We start from the raw sequence: 15,713 nt of genomic DNA, 5'->3' as shown, positions 1-15,713 counted from the left end.
ACGGCTCTTCCCGTGTGAAAGGGACAACCATTCCACTTTAAATTGGACACGGCTTCAGAGGATTGTTCCTGTTCTTGGAACGTTTCATAAACAAAACTCCTGTCTCGCAAATCAGAAGTGGGAAAAGTTGTTGGCAGGAAGAATAGAGAAAGTGTTGACTGTGAGGACTCTGTCTCGTCAGCAGGTGGGATTCCTTACACTCCAAACAGGAATGATTGGGTTTCCTTAGGTAACTTCCCAATTGATTTACCGTCCGCCAGAATGACTGGGAATCACTCCGGCAACATATAGATGAGTATAAAAATATGAAAGTATTTATATTGAATCTTAAATCCAGAGACAAGTGCTAAATAGATAATAATGTTGTGTTGGAATAATAGCTGAGAAATGGAAAGTGTGAATGATGACATTTGTGATTGGGAAGAATGAACTGGATCCTTGTAAATTGCAATGCCGGGTGAAATATGCTCAGTATGAAATGACACACTCATCAATCGTGAGCCAGGCCCAGCTACTTTAGTCGGTAGAGCATGAGATGCTTAATCTCAGGGCCGGAGGTTCAAGCCTCACGATGGGCCCTTTCCCTCCTTTAAAGAAATCCAGCTCTCTGCTCCACTTGCAGTATTGTAACCCAGTGTAGGGGTTGGTTTGGACACGTCGATCCGACTGTGTTTGATCACACCTCGGTTTCTGAGTGACAGCTGTCTCCACTTTCCTGGAAGTGTCAGAGACAAGTTTATCAGTGCAGCCGAATATACGATGAATGGTGTCCCTTTCAAAACGTCAGGTTCCACTCCAAACGTGCACAAAACAAAGTGCTCAGAGACACACAACACGAATGGCTACTTGTTGTGGGGGTCTGACAGTGACCGCTCAATATCAAATGGTCCTGAACCAAAATGAAGTGATTCAGACCGTTCTGACGGAAACCGAAGGGAACTCTCCCTGAACGTTTTACAATTCACACGGAAAATGATCTTGTGTGCTCATGGGGGTTCACGGAATGAAGAGTTTATTGTCAGTAACAGGGGTGGGGGTGGGGCAGGATTGTGAGGTTTCACAGTAGGACAGAAGTGATCTGGGTGAACGGGTCAGTCAAACATCCCCAGAGCACGGGACAGCTGATTGGTCCAGGATCACTCCCATCTTCTGTTTTGGAACCAACAATGAAATTGCTGGAAAATCTCAGCAGGTCTGCTCACATTTTGGAAAGGAAGAGAGTGAAGACTTCGGGACTAGTGACATTTCTTTTTGCATGTCCATCTCCCTCTGGATTGGTGCAGTCTTCCTTTTTATTGACTATCTTCTGACTTCCAACTTTATACACAGATTCTCTTTTATTTTCCTTTCCAAACATTTTCCCAGTTTTTAAATGTGTACCAGATCTGTCCCATCTCTCACTTTGCCCATTTATGATCGGAGAACTTGGAAATGAACAATTAACTCTGTTTCTCATTCCTTAGATACCAGGTGACCAGAGACCGGAAGGTATAGGATGACGGTTAGAGCTTTCAGCCCATAGTCTGCTCTGCCATTCGATCATGACTAATACCGTTCTCAATCCCATTCTCCAGTCTCCTCCCTGTAACACTCATTCCCCCTGAATTTAGGACCCAGTCTTTTTTTCCCCAGACTGGGTCTACATCCTCCCCAAACCCCTCCCCATCTGCTGGCGGCTGTTACACCGTGTCTCTGTGTGTGATCGAGCTGAGTTTCAGTCCCACACGGCAAACCCAATCTGTTCTGAACAACACAATCACCGCTGGGGGACAGCTCGATCAGGTCTCTGGCCCCACTGTGTTTCTGTGGGGGAGCAGTTATCACCTTCACCTCCCGTGGGAAGGATCGGTGCTTCAAATATCCCGGCAGGAAGAACGATCGGCTTGTGTGTGAACATAGGTGGAGGGAGTTACTCTCTGACCTGGTCAGTAAACCTTACTCTGTATGTCCCTGCCCATTCCTGCCGTTGTCGTGAAAGGGAATGCAATGCCAATTAATTGCCGTGTACGATTTTATTCGATACACATTCTTCCTCGTTTGGAATATAGGTGGAAGTTTCCAGCACAGATCCTCACTGTTTTGAAGAAAGCAGTCGGCGGGCCCTGATACTTGCTACGTGTCAGATTGTGGACATAAGATACCACTATTACACGTGGGGACACCTCCCACCTTGTACATGGCAGGTGCTCATGCGACTCAGCCAACGTTGTCTATCTTATCCGTTACAGACAAGGATGCCAGGAGACATAGTACATTGGGGAAACCGAGCAAAGGCTACGACAACGGGTGAATGGGCACCGCACAACAATCAACAGACAGGAGGGTTCCCTCCCAGTTGGGGGACACTTCAGTGGGCCAGGACATTCAGCCTCGGACCTTCGGGTGACCATCCTCCAAGGTGGACTTCGGGACAGGCAGCAGAGGAAAGTGGCCGAGCAGAGGCTGATAGCTAAGTTCGGTACCCATAGGGAGGGCCTCAACCGGGACCTTGGGTTCATGTCACATTACAGGTGATCACCACTGCACTACACACACACAGAGATATTCCTACACACACAGTCTCACATACTCACGGACACAGGTACACACAGACGCGCACGCAGACACCCACACACGCCCTTACAGACACAAACACTCCCACACTCACACATGCACCCCCTCACAGACTTCAGATAACTCTGCACTCACTACACACACATACACTTTCTCACACTCACAACCCCCACCCCAGACAGACAGACAGACAGACACACACACAGACAAAGACCCACAGACACACATATATTTTGTGGGTTAATTTGTACTTTCAGGGTTACATTGTACTTTGCTCATAAACTGCATGCATTCATGCAAAACTCCGTGAACTCACTTTTTAGATTAGAATCAATCTAAACATAAGGTCATAGATAGAGAACACAGGGGGGCCAACACCTTGAACATATTGTCTAGCTATCACAATTATTAACAGCTAACCGGAGAATGCAACTTTAAAAAAGGTTTTGTGATTTACACATGAAAGAAGTGAAACTATCACTATATTCTAACAGATGAAAGACTTAACAGACAATCAATTTTTCAATGTATAATTTCAGATACATCACACTGTAAATTTTTGCTATAAATTCTGTGTTCCGATCGAGCCCTCCACTATCACCTCTGAAAACTAGTGTGTGCTTCCAATTAAACCTGTAGGACTATAACCTGCTGTTGTGTGATTTTTAACTTTGTATACCCCAATCCAAAAACGGCATCTCCAAATCGTGACAGTTTTCCAGATGGTGATCGATGGGGCTTTATTGCAGCCTCATCAGCAAACCTTGTTTTGCATTTAATCGCCCATCACTACTCTCGTGGTGAAAAGAAGTATAATTCCAAATAACTGCTGCATTAATTTCTTTTCAAATTTCACTGCGCAGTGGTGGTGAATATGTGGCGATGTCTCCAGCCCTGCTGGCCGTCCTGGTTAAGAGCGCAGTTATGAACATTCCTCTGTCTCGGCGCTACAGGGAAAATTACCCGCACCTATTCAGCCTCGCCCGACATTCCAAACTCGGCCAAACCTGGCAACCTGTTTGTCAGTATTCCCTGAGCATTTTCCCGTGATATCCTTTATTATTTTCAATCATGTTAATAACCCTGGCCCACATTGGTCTATACAGGACGGAAATGTCAGTGTTGGATGAAGAGCAGTGGCTCGGTGACTCAGTTGGGACCTCGTTGTTCCATTTGGGTCACATCCGAAACATCTCTAGTTCAAACCAGGCAGGAGCAACGTTGTTCCCTTGGGACAGGTGGATTGGTGGGAATGGAGCGTTCCTGCTGGTTGTTCTCATCAGTAAACCTGCCTTTGAATGAGCTCGCCCATATCTGCTGCCATGGTTGCTGGGTCAAACTTTGTTCAGTTTCTCTCCTCGGATAAAGTGAGGACTGGAGATGATGAAATGCTCCGGAAACAAACGGCGGTTCTCCTGCTGCTCGGATGCTGCCTGACCGGATGTGCTTTTCTAGCACCACACTTTCAACTAAGTTTCCCTCCTCCCGGGTCGACGATATGTGTCGATTGGAGATCTTCTCCCGCCGTCCATTTTAAGGGTACAGTAATCGGCACTGATCCTTTCTGCACCAAAACTGTCGCATTTGTTTTCCATCTGAAGACAGCCTGGTTCAGTGACAGGGAAAGGACCCATTTGCTCGGCTCACAGCGAACACTGGTTACCTGATGTCATCTCTGTCTAATGTATCCCAAAGTCGGCTCGGAAACGCCTCATTCAGACCCGAGCATTTCTAAACCTGCGGGAACCCAAAACCAGAAAACCTCAGTCATGGTTTGGAGCAGTTCACATATTGGAGTTTCCAAGGAGAAGGTATGGTTACCGCTCCTTCAGTCAACAACAGGAATGAAAAGATTCACATCCTCAGAAGAACTCCTTGACTCATGCTCTCATACAGTCACTAATATTACCGTGTGGTCTGAACCTGAATCCATGTTGTAACTGAAATTGAGGAACTGACGGACAGGCTGCCGAATGACATTGTATCCATTTAGTTTTCCTGATATCACAGAGTTTCAGGAAAGTATGAACAGGGAGGGAGACGAATCCAAGTCAAGTGCAGCCCTGGTGAAAGACCTTGTGTCTGATTCAGTCATCGACAAGAGACGTGAATGTGACTAAAGAGGGAGAGCTTTCCATACCGAGAACAAAGACCAATCATGTACAGTGAGCACCTATTTGACATCTCAGATCGCCTTTGACCTTCCCTGAATATGTGCAGAAACTGATTTTTGTCCGTTTCTAAGTAAGAACTGTTTGATTTACTAACAATAAGTGAGCCGCATCTCCTCGCTTCCCACACAGGTTTGTAACTCAGCTGGCAGCCAGCTGGCAGTTTCTCAGGGCTCTGCTGGACAATGTACGGTTAAGGACCAAGACAAGGAAAGTTACAACTCTTACTGGTCCCGCGTTTTGAATAACTTCGCTACCTGTTTTACCATTCTCAGATTTCAGTGCTAAATCAGTTTTTATTTCAGATGAAGGAATTCCTTTCCTCAGAGTATACTGCAGAACTGAAGCCAATGTAAGAGAAGATTGCCCTTTTATGTGCCTTTGCATTGAAGAATGTTCAATCGTGAGATGTCTGGTTTTGCAAAAGTGGGGTTTGATTGCAAATCACACTGAGTAATATTGATACAGAAATGTATTTCCGAGTTACTGTGGTCATGTGGTTAAGGAACTGCACATATGGCCGTCCCTCAGTTATTTCAAACCCCTCCTTGGGAAGCAGCTGACCATAGGGTCCAATCCCAGCTGCGCCCGCTTGTTGTATTGAAGGCCCGTAGGTTCACCTTTTATTAAGTGTCGTGTTACTGATGAAGGGACTCAGCATCCTGTTTGAGTTCGAGCCTGTTATGGTTTGGTAAACCCACTCCTTTTTCCTGGGTTAGTTCCAGCAGTGCATGTTGTCCTTCCTAACCCATACACCATCCTGGAGTTTATTGCGGCTGTTGCAAAAGCACTCCTTCTTCTCCTCGACTTTTATTCTCCCTCCTTCATTCCAAGTTTGGTGGGAATAACGAGGTGAGGCAGGAGACACTGCAGAAAGGCCGTGGGATGTTGTGGTTCTGGCACAGAAATCACGAGTGGATCACCCTCATTCTCTGCTGTCGCCATTCATTCATTTTACAGCATCAGTAATGCTTCCATATTCTCCTTTGTTGTAGTTTTTTTTCTATTGGATAAGGAATGCAACATTAATGTCGAAAGGGTTACAATATTTTGAGGAAGAAATGCCCCTTGTATCACATCCAAGTGGCAGACGTATTATCCGTAGAGTGTGAGCCAAGTTTTCCAGTCTCCTGCCAGGTTCCAGAAAACCTCTCAGCAGCTCCATTCTCAAACTATCCCTGAACGTCAGGCTTTTCATAGAGTAGGAATGGGAAATGAGGGATATTGGCAAATAAAGGGTCAAAGAATATGATAAGGGTGAGGTAGATACACAGAGATAAAGACAGAAAATTAGAGACTCATCTTGAGGGAGACCCTGAAGGAATCAGATCTCGGGCCGACATGGCTGCTAACTGGCTAAAAACAAATAGATTTTGATATCTATCCTCATTCAAGCGATACAACTGACCACTATCCCGGCATTGTGGTCTAGAAATGAAGAACTAATCTGGTTCTGTCGTTGTGAATCATTGTCTCTGTTTCTCCCCACAGATGTTGTCAGGATTATTCAGTTTGCACGTCAATTCTTGTTTTTGGTTCAGAATTCCAACATCTACATCTCTTGGTTTTCTGTTCAACTTTAAAACGGTTGGCACAAAACCGATGTCCTGCCAGCTTTGGAAAAGTGGTCAGAAATATTCTTCCCACGATGTGTGTGCAGAACAAAGCACGCATTCCTTGACCGGGAATAGAACCCGTGTCACGGTGGTGAGAGCGCCAAATGCTGGTTACTAGACTACAAGGGAAGGCAGAAGGCGCCCTTACTTTTATACAGAATGAAAACACTTTTGCCTTTTCATTTCTGATCAGTCTTGCTGCAGATTAGGTCCTCCTTGCCTTCGAGCTTTCACAGAGTGGGAAGAGACCGTTCGGCCCATCGTACATTGTAGCTCATCAGGCATCCATGTATTCCAGTCCCAGTTTCTAGTTTGGGCTCAAAATGTTATGTGTCCTGATGTTTCCAGAGCAAATATCAACGCGATTCTCACTGTGAATTTAAACGACACGACAATGGGACTGAGGTCTGACATGGTCACACTGTGTTGGAACCACCTTGAGGACCTGAACCTCATTTTCACCCACAGAGGGAGACACACAGAAACATATCCCGGGAGGAACAGATGTCTCAGGATCATACCAGCTCCTTGTGCTTCACTTCCTCTCTCTGCTCCACACAACAGCTTCTCTGACAAAGGCAGCTTTAGGTGTAACACTCGCCAGTTTGACAGGCAATGAGAGATGTGGAGCAGAGCTGGAATTTAAAATGGACAATAGACCTAAATGTAAGTTTTAAATTCGAAACCACACTGATCCAAACCATTCAGATCCTCAGAACATGACAAAACAGGACCAGCCATACACCTGTCTGACATTGAGCTGTAATAGTCCCAAAAGCAACATTCCATTTGAAGACACACTGATCCTATCCCTGCAGCTCGAAAGAAGCGAAGGTAATAGCAACTGACAACATGTAATTGGCTGAACTAACACATTACACTCGAGAAATGTAGGATGTAAAACTACAATCGCCTGATTCAAAGTCAGATGTTTTATCTATTGCTTCACTAGCAGGATGCACACACACACACACACGCTGGTCACCTTTCCATATGTGATGTAAACATGGACATCTGGGAAACAACATTCATAAAGTGATCACCCAGCAAAGATAATCCACTTTGTGTAACAGGGCCTTTCAATGGCAAAGCAAATACATTTGTCCTCAGGTACCTGCTTCTGTGTCGCCTGTTCTTCTGCTGGACGTCTCCAGCATTTTATTCACAGTCACTGCGCTGTCTTATGATGTACTCCACTGAAATGTACTTTCATACTTGGATTTAGTGTCACTTCCAGTCAAGGTCCTGAACAAATTCAGCGAGAAACCTCTGGTCATTTCCAGCATGGAATTTGGAATCAGACGATTTGAACGAAGGCTTTATTGGGGCCGCCTCATCACCGCAGATCAACGCCTCAAAACGAGCCGCTGTTAGTATCAAACTGTTCTGTACCTTCCTGTAGTAAATCAGGTTAGTACAGCTCCCCTTTCTTCACATTGAAACCAGGGCGGCAATATGAATTGTTTGGAAACTTAGGGAGAGAAACATTGCTGCTGAAGAAGATGATGACGTGAAGATCATACACAGAGTCTGGACAGATCAGGTCACAAGTGTTACTGTCAGCTTCAGTAGGGTCACTGGTTCGGAGTCTGAGTTTGTAATACCCAGACCTGGATACAATTCCCAGTCAGGAAATGAAGATTTATTTCTCTTCTTGTGAGTTATCTTATTGAAAACTAACTCCTGCTTCCTCACAGAACACTGACCCAGACCAACCCAGTGATTGTTTGTATCTATCTCGAAGGACAATAGCAACAGATACACGAGAGAACTGTAGCCGCAAATCACCCATCTCGGACCTCGCCTTTCTGAGTTGGAAATATCTCGCTGCTCCGACAGTGCTTTTGCGTCTAGATCCTGGAACTCCCTCCCGAACAGTATCATGGCTGTACCTTGAGTTCTTCCAGGCTTCTGTAAAGTAACTCAACATCTCAATCTCTGGAATAAATAGGGATGGACAGTGATTCCTTTCCCATTGAGTGGCGTCCTACGCCACGAATGAGTTTCAAACAGTGTGTTTCGATTTACTATCGCGTGGAAACAGGCCCTTCGGGCCGACACTGTCCCTCCAGACAGTAACCCACCCAGACCCATTTCCCTCTGGCTAATGCACTTAATACATTTGGCAATTCAGCATGACCAATTCACCCGAAACTACACATCTTTGAACTGCGGAAGGAAGCCCACGCAGACACGGGGAAAATGTGTAAACTCCATACAGAGAGTTGCCGGAGGCTGGAATTGAACTTGAGACCCTAGTGCGGTGAGGCAGCAGTGTGACCACTGAGCCACGTGCCACCGTGCCACCCCTACTCATTTAAAGTTACTCTGCATTAAGTATGGGACAACACTTGATCAATTGTCAGCTCCATACTTAATTCCCTATTTCGGGAAGGCTGACCCCACGATTAATGGGACGAGGAAAACTCCACTTGCTGCAACAGTGAGAAAACTGAATCCTCACCAGGAGGCGAACAGGGAAAGCAAAAAGAAAAGGCACTGTGTGTTTTCATCAGGAAACCGCTTTTGTCTTTTCATCTGTGATTATTTTAGCTGCAGATTAGTTTCTCCCTTTCTTCCGATTTTTTAAGCGTGAATAAGACCTTTCGGCCCATCTGCAGTGCGGGTCATTAGACTTCCATCTATTCTAGTCCCAGTTCCCATAAACCTGCGTTTCTGATGTTACCAGGGCGAATCTAAATGGGGTTCTCCCTGTGATCTTAAATGACACAACAATGGGACTGAAGTTGGACATGGTCACATTATGTTGTAACACCGCCGAGGAACTCAACCTCATATTTACCCACAGATGGAAACAAACAGAGGGCTCAGGATTAGTCCCATTCCATATGCTTCCCATCCGCCAGTTTCTCCGACCAGCTCACCGCAGCTGGTCAAAGAGGTCTGCAGCACAGAAAATGCCCTTCGGCCCATCAAGTCTGCACCAGTCGAAGACTGGCCCCTGACTGTTTTCATCTCCTTTTCCAACGGATGGCTCGTAGCTCCAACAAAGTTGGGATGGAATTGTTCAATTCATAGTGTCTCAACTTTCTCTGGGGATTTCTGCGTGTTTCACTCTGAAAGGCAGAGGGTTGTGGATTGCCCCCATTCCCAACCTGTCTGAAATGTCTTTTTTCCCTTCTCCTGTGTTTTGTATGTGAAAGATGAAGATAGGGTGTAATCTCCCTTTTTATTTGTTGACATCACTGAATCGTAACCGGTAGGATTCCAGGCTGTGAGGGTAAAGCCCAATGAATTTCAAGTCCATTGCCTTAAACACACATCGACGATTACAGAACCACACTGTCCTCTTCATTTTCCAGGTGCCTCTCATTGTGGAGCTGAGGAAGAGTGAATCATTATCGGGTTGGTTTGAATCCAATCACTTCACAGTTTGTAAAAGCGTTAAATGTTGGTGCATGGTGGGACTGGTTGTATCATCCTGACAGATGGAACGGGCATTTATTTATAACCAAGAACAAGAATTGCAAGAGAAACTCAGAAGATCTTACAGCATCTGTGCAGAGAAAATCAGAGACAACATTTCAAAACTTCATCAGAACTCGGTAATCTCCCACAGGTCCTGCCAAACCCGTTAGATTCGACAGCAGCTTCTGTTTTTGTTTCAGATTCCAAGAATCCACAGTTCTTTACATGAACCATTAAAGCAATGCAGAAACTTCTTTGTGGTTCCTCACACGAAAGGGTTCCGTTTGGAGAACATTTTCCTGACCCCACTCGACACACGAAACAGTGCAGCATCCAAAACAGATGCAGCAAGAACAACCATCGCTGTCGCCCTGGGGGCTCTTGAACCGGGAACCTTTCATTTAACAGCCCAATGCGCTGAAACCTTTAACCTCACACCTAGCACGATCCTCTAAAGCAGGCTGTGACTGACTTCCCACTTCAGACTGCCCTTCCCAGAACGTCAACTGTCCTCTATCAGTTTTACTTTGCCAGAATATAGACTGAGACATTCATTATGGCGACATGGGAACAGTCTGATCCCACCCACTACAGACACACCCATGACACTGGGAACCAGCTCTCCTCCAACCGGGACCATCTCCCTTCGAGCCTCCCAGTGTCTTGTGTGGTCCCGAGTTATTTCATTGATCTAGAGTCCAGATGAGATTTGTATTCCTCATGTACAGGAACGAGAATTCTTTCAATGTATCCGATCAGTTCATGTGGTGTCCTCTTCAAGAAGAGGAAGGTGTCTTGACTGTTTCTGCTCAGCCCGACAGTTCACCCTTCTTCATTCTCCTCTGATTCCATTTCCCAAAGAGTTCCCGAAGATTCACAAAGCTGGGAACTGTGTTATAAGGGATGCGCCTTCAACATTTGTGCATCTGCCAACTGACGATATTTTCCCAAAATCTCTTCACAATCCTCTGTCTTACACCGTGTCCAGGGATGAGAAGTCCCGTTTTGTGGAGAGATTCCCGAGGCTGGTGAGTTTCTCTTTGGAGTAAAGATGGTTAACCGGCAATTTCCTGCGGCTGTTTATAATGATGGGAGTGGGAACCGTGGGCATGGACACTTTGACGAGCAGGACCAAGTGTTACCCCTGACCAGAGGCAGTGAACAGAGGGACTGAAATTAAAGGAATCGAATGAAAAGCAGCACTTCTGCGCAGTACATTCACAGAATACTGCAGGAGCTCGATGGGTCTAGCAGTCTCTGTGAACAGAGAAACAGAAATAACGGTTGGAGTGTGGGATATTTCTTTTTGAGAACTCGAGCAGCCAAAGTCTAATCAAATGATTGGCCTGACTTGCAGAAGTTTGAGCGAGAATGTGCCCTGCAGGGGGTCGTTCAAGATGTAGTCGGCAGGTTTCGACCCTGCATGGGGACACATTAATGGATTACTAACCCATCTCCTTAATCACTGGGGCACGACAATTCCAGGAGGCACACGAGCTCCACATCTTTCTGCTCCAGAACACTCCGGTTTTCTCCAGCAGAGTATTGTACCCTGAACCCCCAGGACCAAGGTGAGGATGCCAACCCGTACACGGACAGGAACGGCAGTGAGAGTGAGGGCAACAGCTGCCATTGTCGTATGGACATCCACAAACACTCCCTTTGAAAAGGACTTTGTCCATATGAAAGTCTGTACAGCAGTATAACCCGGGGCCCAAACAGACTGCGCTGGGGATTCATATTCCAGACAATTTACGGTGGGCACCGTTTTCCCTGAAAGTGAGTGGGGATTGATATTTCATTGCTGATGTGAAACCAGATCCTACACTGAATCTGCTCGCCGGTTTTTGTTGCTGTGGTGAAACGGTGGGCAATCACGGTGTGAAACGTTGTTCTAGCTCTCTGGTTTCCTTCATTCCTGTCCTGGTCAGGGAGGCTGGGGATTGGTCCTCTCCATCAGATGGAGGGACCAGCGCATTGTTGACCCAATTTAATCAAGAATGGAATTGATCATCTTCACTTCTCATGGTTCATTGTTGTTCTGGTTTGTTGGATGTTACTTGAGCACTTTCTGGGACTTGACAATGCATTAAAGCTGCAGTATGTTTGGAAGCACGGTTTGGAATTGTCTCGCTACCATTTGTGTGTGAGCAGTACATGACATAGATGACTCGCACTCCCTCAAAGTCAGCATGTCAGTGTGTCTGGCAATGGTTCCGCCTTTTCTGTTTTGCTTCTGTTCCACGCTAAGAGCTGTCAGTATTTGAATTCGCTGGAGTGCTGAGGGGGTCACACAATTTGTGTGGTATTTTTCTTCAGGCCAAACTCCACCCTCCAGGAAATATCGCCAAACGCGCTGAGTAACAAACAGCATGCGTTTTTTTTTATCAAATGGCCTATTCAAGCTGGTGTCAGCTTCTGGAGCGTCTCAGAGTTGCCAAGCACGGAAACAGACCCTGCTATCTAACTTGCCACTGCTAAACAAATAACCGAAATTAATCTAACCAATATTTGCCAAAATTTGTCCCTTATCTCGCCGAACCCTTTCAGATGCCTTTGAAATGTTGTGAGCGCACCAGTCTCTGCCCCTAAATATGGCAATTCATTCTGTACACACGGAAATGTCTGTTTTCAAAACAAGTGTCCCTCACATCCCCTTTAAATATTACTGTTCTCACATTAAACCAATGTTATCTCACTTTGAACTCATGTGCCTTGTGAAAAATTACTCCCTGACTCTTTTCTCTGTCCGTCTGCCCCCTGACTTTAAAATTCTGTAAGGCCATTCCTCTGCCCTGAAGCTCCAGGGAAAACTGTCGAAGTCTATTCAGCTTCGTGCTATTGTCCAAACAGTGCAAACCTTGCAAACCCTTTCAAATACTTTCGAAATTGTTCCACGTTTGTTACTGAATGCGCGATCTGTTCGTGCCTGAAGTGAAGCGATGCTGAAACACTGGTAATGACAATTTTGGAAGCTTGTCTCAGTGCGGTAGCGTGGCCGAGTGGTCTAAGGCGCTGGATTTAAGCTCCAGTCTCGATCGAGTCGTGCGTTCGAATCCCACCGCTACCAAGGTGGGGGCTGTTCTGCTGCAGGCAATAGAACATAGGGAGCATATGTGTTTTCGTCGTTTTGGCTGTAGCTGCCCAGGCCTCTGATCCAGGCTGACTTGGAAAACAGTGTGAGTCCTTGCTGTCGGACCCTCCTCAAGACCTCTGCTTTCGGACATAACTCGCGGCCAGTTTCTGTGTCTCAAATAGTCACTGCATTTGTCTGAAAGTTTGGTGGTTCGAGCCCGACCTTACCACCGAGCATCAACAATTTCAGTTCAAGCATTGAGACCAACCATATCCCGACACTGCAACCACAAGAACCCACCCGAGTCTGCAGCTGGATGTGGCCCCAATCTCTCCAAGGCCCCGCTGCCAACAGAAAGCGGCTACTGCAGCTTCAATCAGCGGCTTCCTGCTCAGCCCTGGGACACAGCACATGGAAAATCCTTCCCCAGGAACGGCTCTTCCCGTGTGAAAGGGACAACCATTCCACTTTAAATTGGACACGGCTTCAGAGGATTGTTCCTGTTCTTGGAACGTTTCATAAACAAAACTCCTGTCTCGCAAATAAGGAGGGGGAAAAGTTGTTGGCAGGAAGAATAGAGAAAGTGTTGACTGTGAGGACTCTGTCTCGTCAGCAGATAGGATTCCTTACACTCGAAACTGGAATGATTGGGTTTCCTTCGGGAATTTCCCAATTGATTTACCGTCTGCCAGAGAGACTGGGAATCACTCCGGAGACATAAAGATGAGGATAAAAATAAGAAAATATTTATATTGAGTCTTAAATCCAGAGACAAGTGTTAAATCGATAATAATGTTCTGAAGGAATAATAGCTGAGAAATGGAAAGTGTGAATGATAACATTTGTGATTGGGAGGAATGAACTGGATCCTTGTAAATTGCAATGCCGGGTGAAATATGCTCAGTATGAAATGACACACTCATCAATCGTGAGCCAGGCCCAGCTACTTTAGTCGGTAGAGCATGAGATGCTTCATCTCAGGGCCGTAGGTTCCAGCCTCCCGATGGGCCCTTTCCCTCCTTTAAAGAAATCCATCTCTCTGCTCCCCTTGCAGTATTGCAACCCAGTGTAGGGGTTGGTTTGGACACGTCGATCCGACTGTGTTTGATCACACCTCGGTTTCTGAGTGAAAGCTGTCTCCACTTGCCCATAAGATGGAATCCTATCTGCTGACGAGACAGAGTCCTCACAGTCAACACTTTCTCTATTCTTCCTGCCAACAACTTTTCCCCCTCCTTATTTGCGAGACAGGAGTTTTGTTTATGAAACGTTCCAAGAACAGGAACAATCCTCTGAAGCCGTGTCCAATTTAAAGTGGAATGGTTGTCCCTTTCACACGGGAAGAGCCGTTCCTGGGGAAGGATTTTCCATGTGCTGTGTCCCAGGGCTGAGCAGGAAGCCGCTGATTGAAGCTGCAGTAGCCGCTTTCTGTTGGCAGCGGGGCCTTGGAGAGATTGGGGCCACATCCAGCTGCAGACTCGGGTGAGTTCTTGTGGTCTCAATGCTTGGACTGAAATAATTGTGGTTCGGTGCTAAGGGCGGGCTCGAACCACCAAGATTACAGCCAAATGCAGTGACAATTTGATACACAGAAACTGGCCATGCAGATGTCCGAAAGCAGAGGGGTTGAGGAGAGTCCGACAGCAAGGACTCACACTGTTTTCAGACTCAGTTGACCTGAGCAGCGGCAAACACAACAACGAAAACGCAGACAGCCTGCAGAGGTTCTGCTTTGTGCAGCTGTTTGTAGTGAAGCAACCGCTGGTAGCGGTGGGATTCGAACCCACGACTCGTTAGAGACTGGAGCTTAAATCCAGCGCCTTAAACCACTCGGCCACGCTACCACAAAGGAGCAAAGCGCCAAAATCTCATTACTAGCGTTTCAGCATCGCTTCACTTCAGGCACTGACAGATCGCGCATTCAGTAACGAACGTGGAACAATTTCGAAAGTATTTGAAAGGGTTTGCAAGGTTTGCACTGTTTGGACAATAGCACGAAGCTGAATTGGCTTCGGCAGTTTTCCCTGGAGCTTCAGGGCTGAGGAATGGCCTTACAGAATTTTATAAAGACATGAGGGAGACGGACAGAGAAAAGAGTCAGGGAGTAATTTTTCACAAGGTACTTGAGTTCAATGCGAGATAACATTGGTTTAATGTGAGAACAGTAATATTTAAAGGGGATGTGAGGGACACTTGTTTTGAACACAGACATTTCCGTGTGTACAGAATGAATTGTCATATTTAGGGGCAGAGACTGGTGCGCTCACAACATTTCAAAGGCATCTGAAAGGGTTCGGAGAGATAAGGGACAAATTTTGGCAAATATTGGTTAGATTAATTTCGGTTATCTGTTTAGCAGTGGCAAGTTAGATAGCAGGGTCTGTTTCCGTGCTTGGCAACTCTGAGACGCTCCAAAAGCTGACACCAGCTTGAATAGACCATTTGATAAAAAAACGCTTGCTATTTGTTACTCAGCGCGTTTGGCTATTTTTCCGGGAGAGTGGAGTTTGGCTGAAGAAAAATACCACACAAATTGTGTTACCCCCTCAGCACTCCAGCGAATCCAAAAACTGACAGCTCTTAGCGTGGAACAGAAGCAAAACAGAAAAGGCGGAACCATTGGCAGACACACTGGCATGCTGACCTTGAGGGAGTGCGATTCGTCTATGTCATGTACTGCTCACACAAACGGCAGCGAGACAATTCCAAACCGTGCTTCCAAACATACTGCAGCGTGTTTGGCGGAGCTGGGAAGATGGTTTGCAGCATTTTCCTCACATTTCTGGGTGACATCCTCAGGGCTGCAGAGTCTGTTGTGAAGCGCTGCTGTCCTGGGGCAGTTGGAATTGATTTGGTTTCATTCCCGCT

General features: G+C 46.2%; 2 non-coding genes across 2 annotated transcripts; one reads left to right on the top strand and one right to left on the bottom strand.

Moving 5' to 3' along the window:
* The first annotated feature begins 12,757 nt into the window (after positions 1 to 12,757).
* On the top strand, positions 12,758 to 12,839 carry trnal-uaa (transfer RNA leucine (anticodon UAA)). Its single transcript has one exon. It is a non-coding gene; the product is annotated as a tRNA-Leu (tRNA).
* Positions 12,840 to 14,607: 1,768 nt separating this feature from the next.
* Positions 14,608 to 14,689, bottom strand: trnal-uaa (transfer RNA leucine (anticodon UAA)). Its single transcript has one exon. It is a non-coding gene; the product is annotated as a tRNA-Leu (tRNA).
* Between the last annotated feature and the right edge of the window lie 1,024 nt (positions 14,690 to 15,713).

The sequence above is a fragment of the Chiloscyllium punctatum genome, chromosome 50 (genome assembly GCF_047496795.1).
Source record: "Chiloscyllium punctatum isolate Juve2018m chromosome 50, sChiPun1.3, whole genome shotgun sequence".
Lineage (NCBI taxonomy): Eukaryota > Metazoa > Chordata > Chondrichthyes > Orectolobiformes > Hemiscylliidae > Chiloscyllium > Chiloscyllium punctatum.
This window is presented reverse-complemented; position numbering and strand designations above follow the sequence as displayed.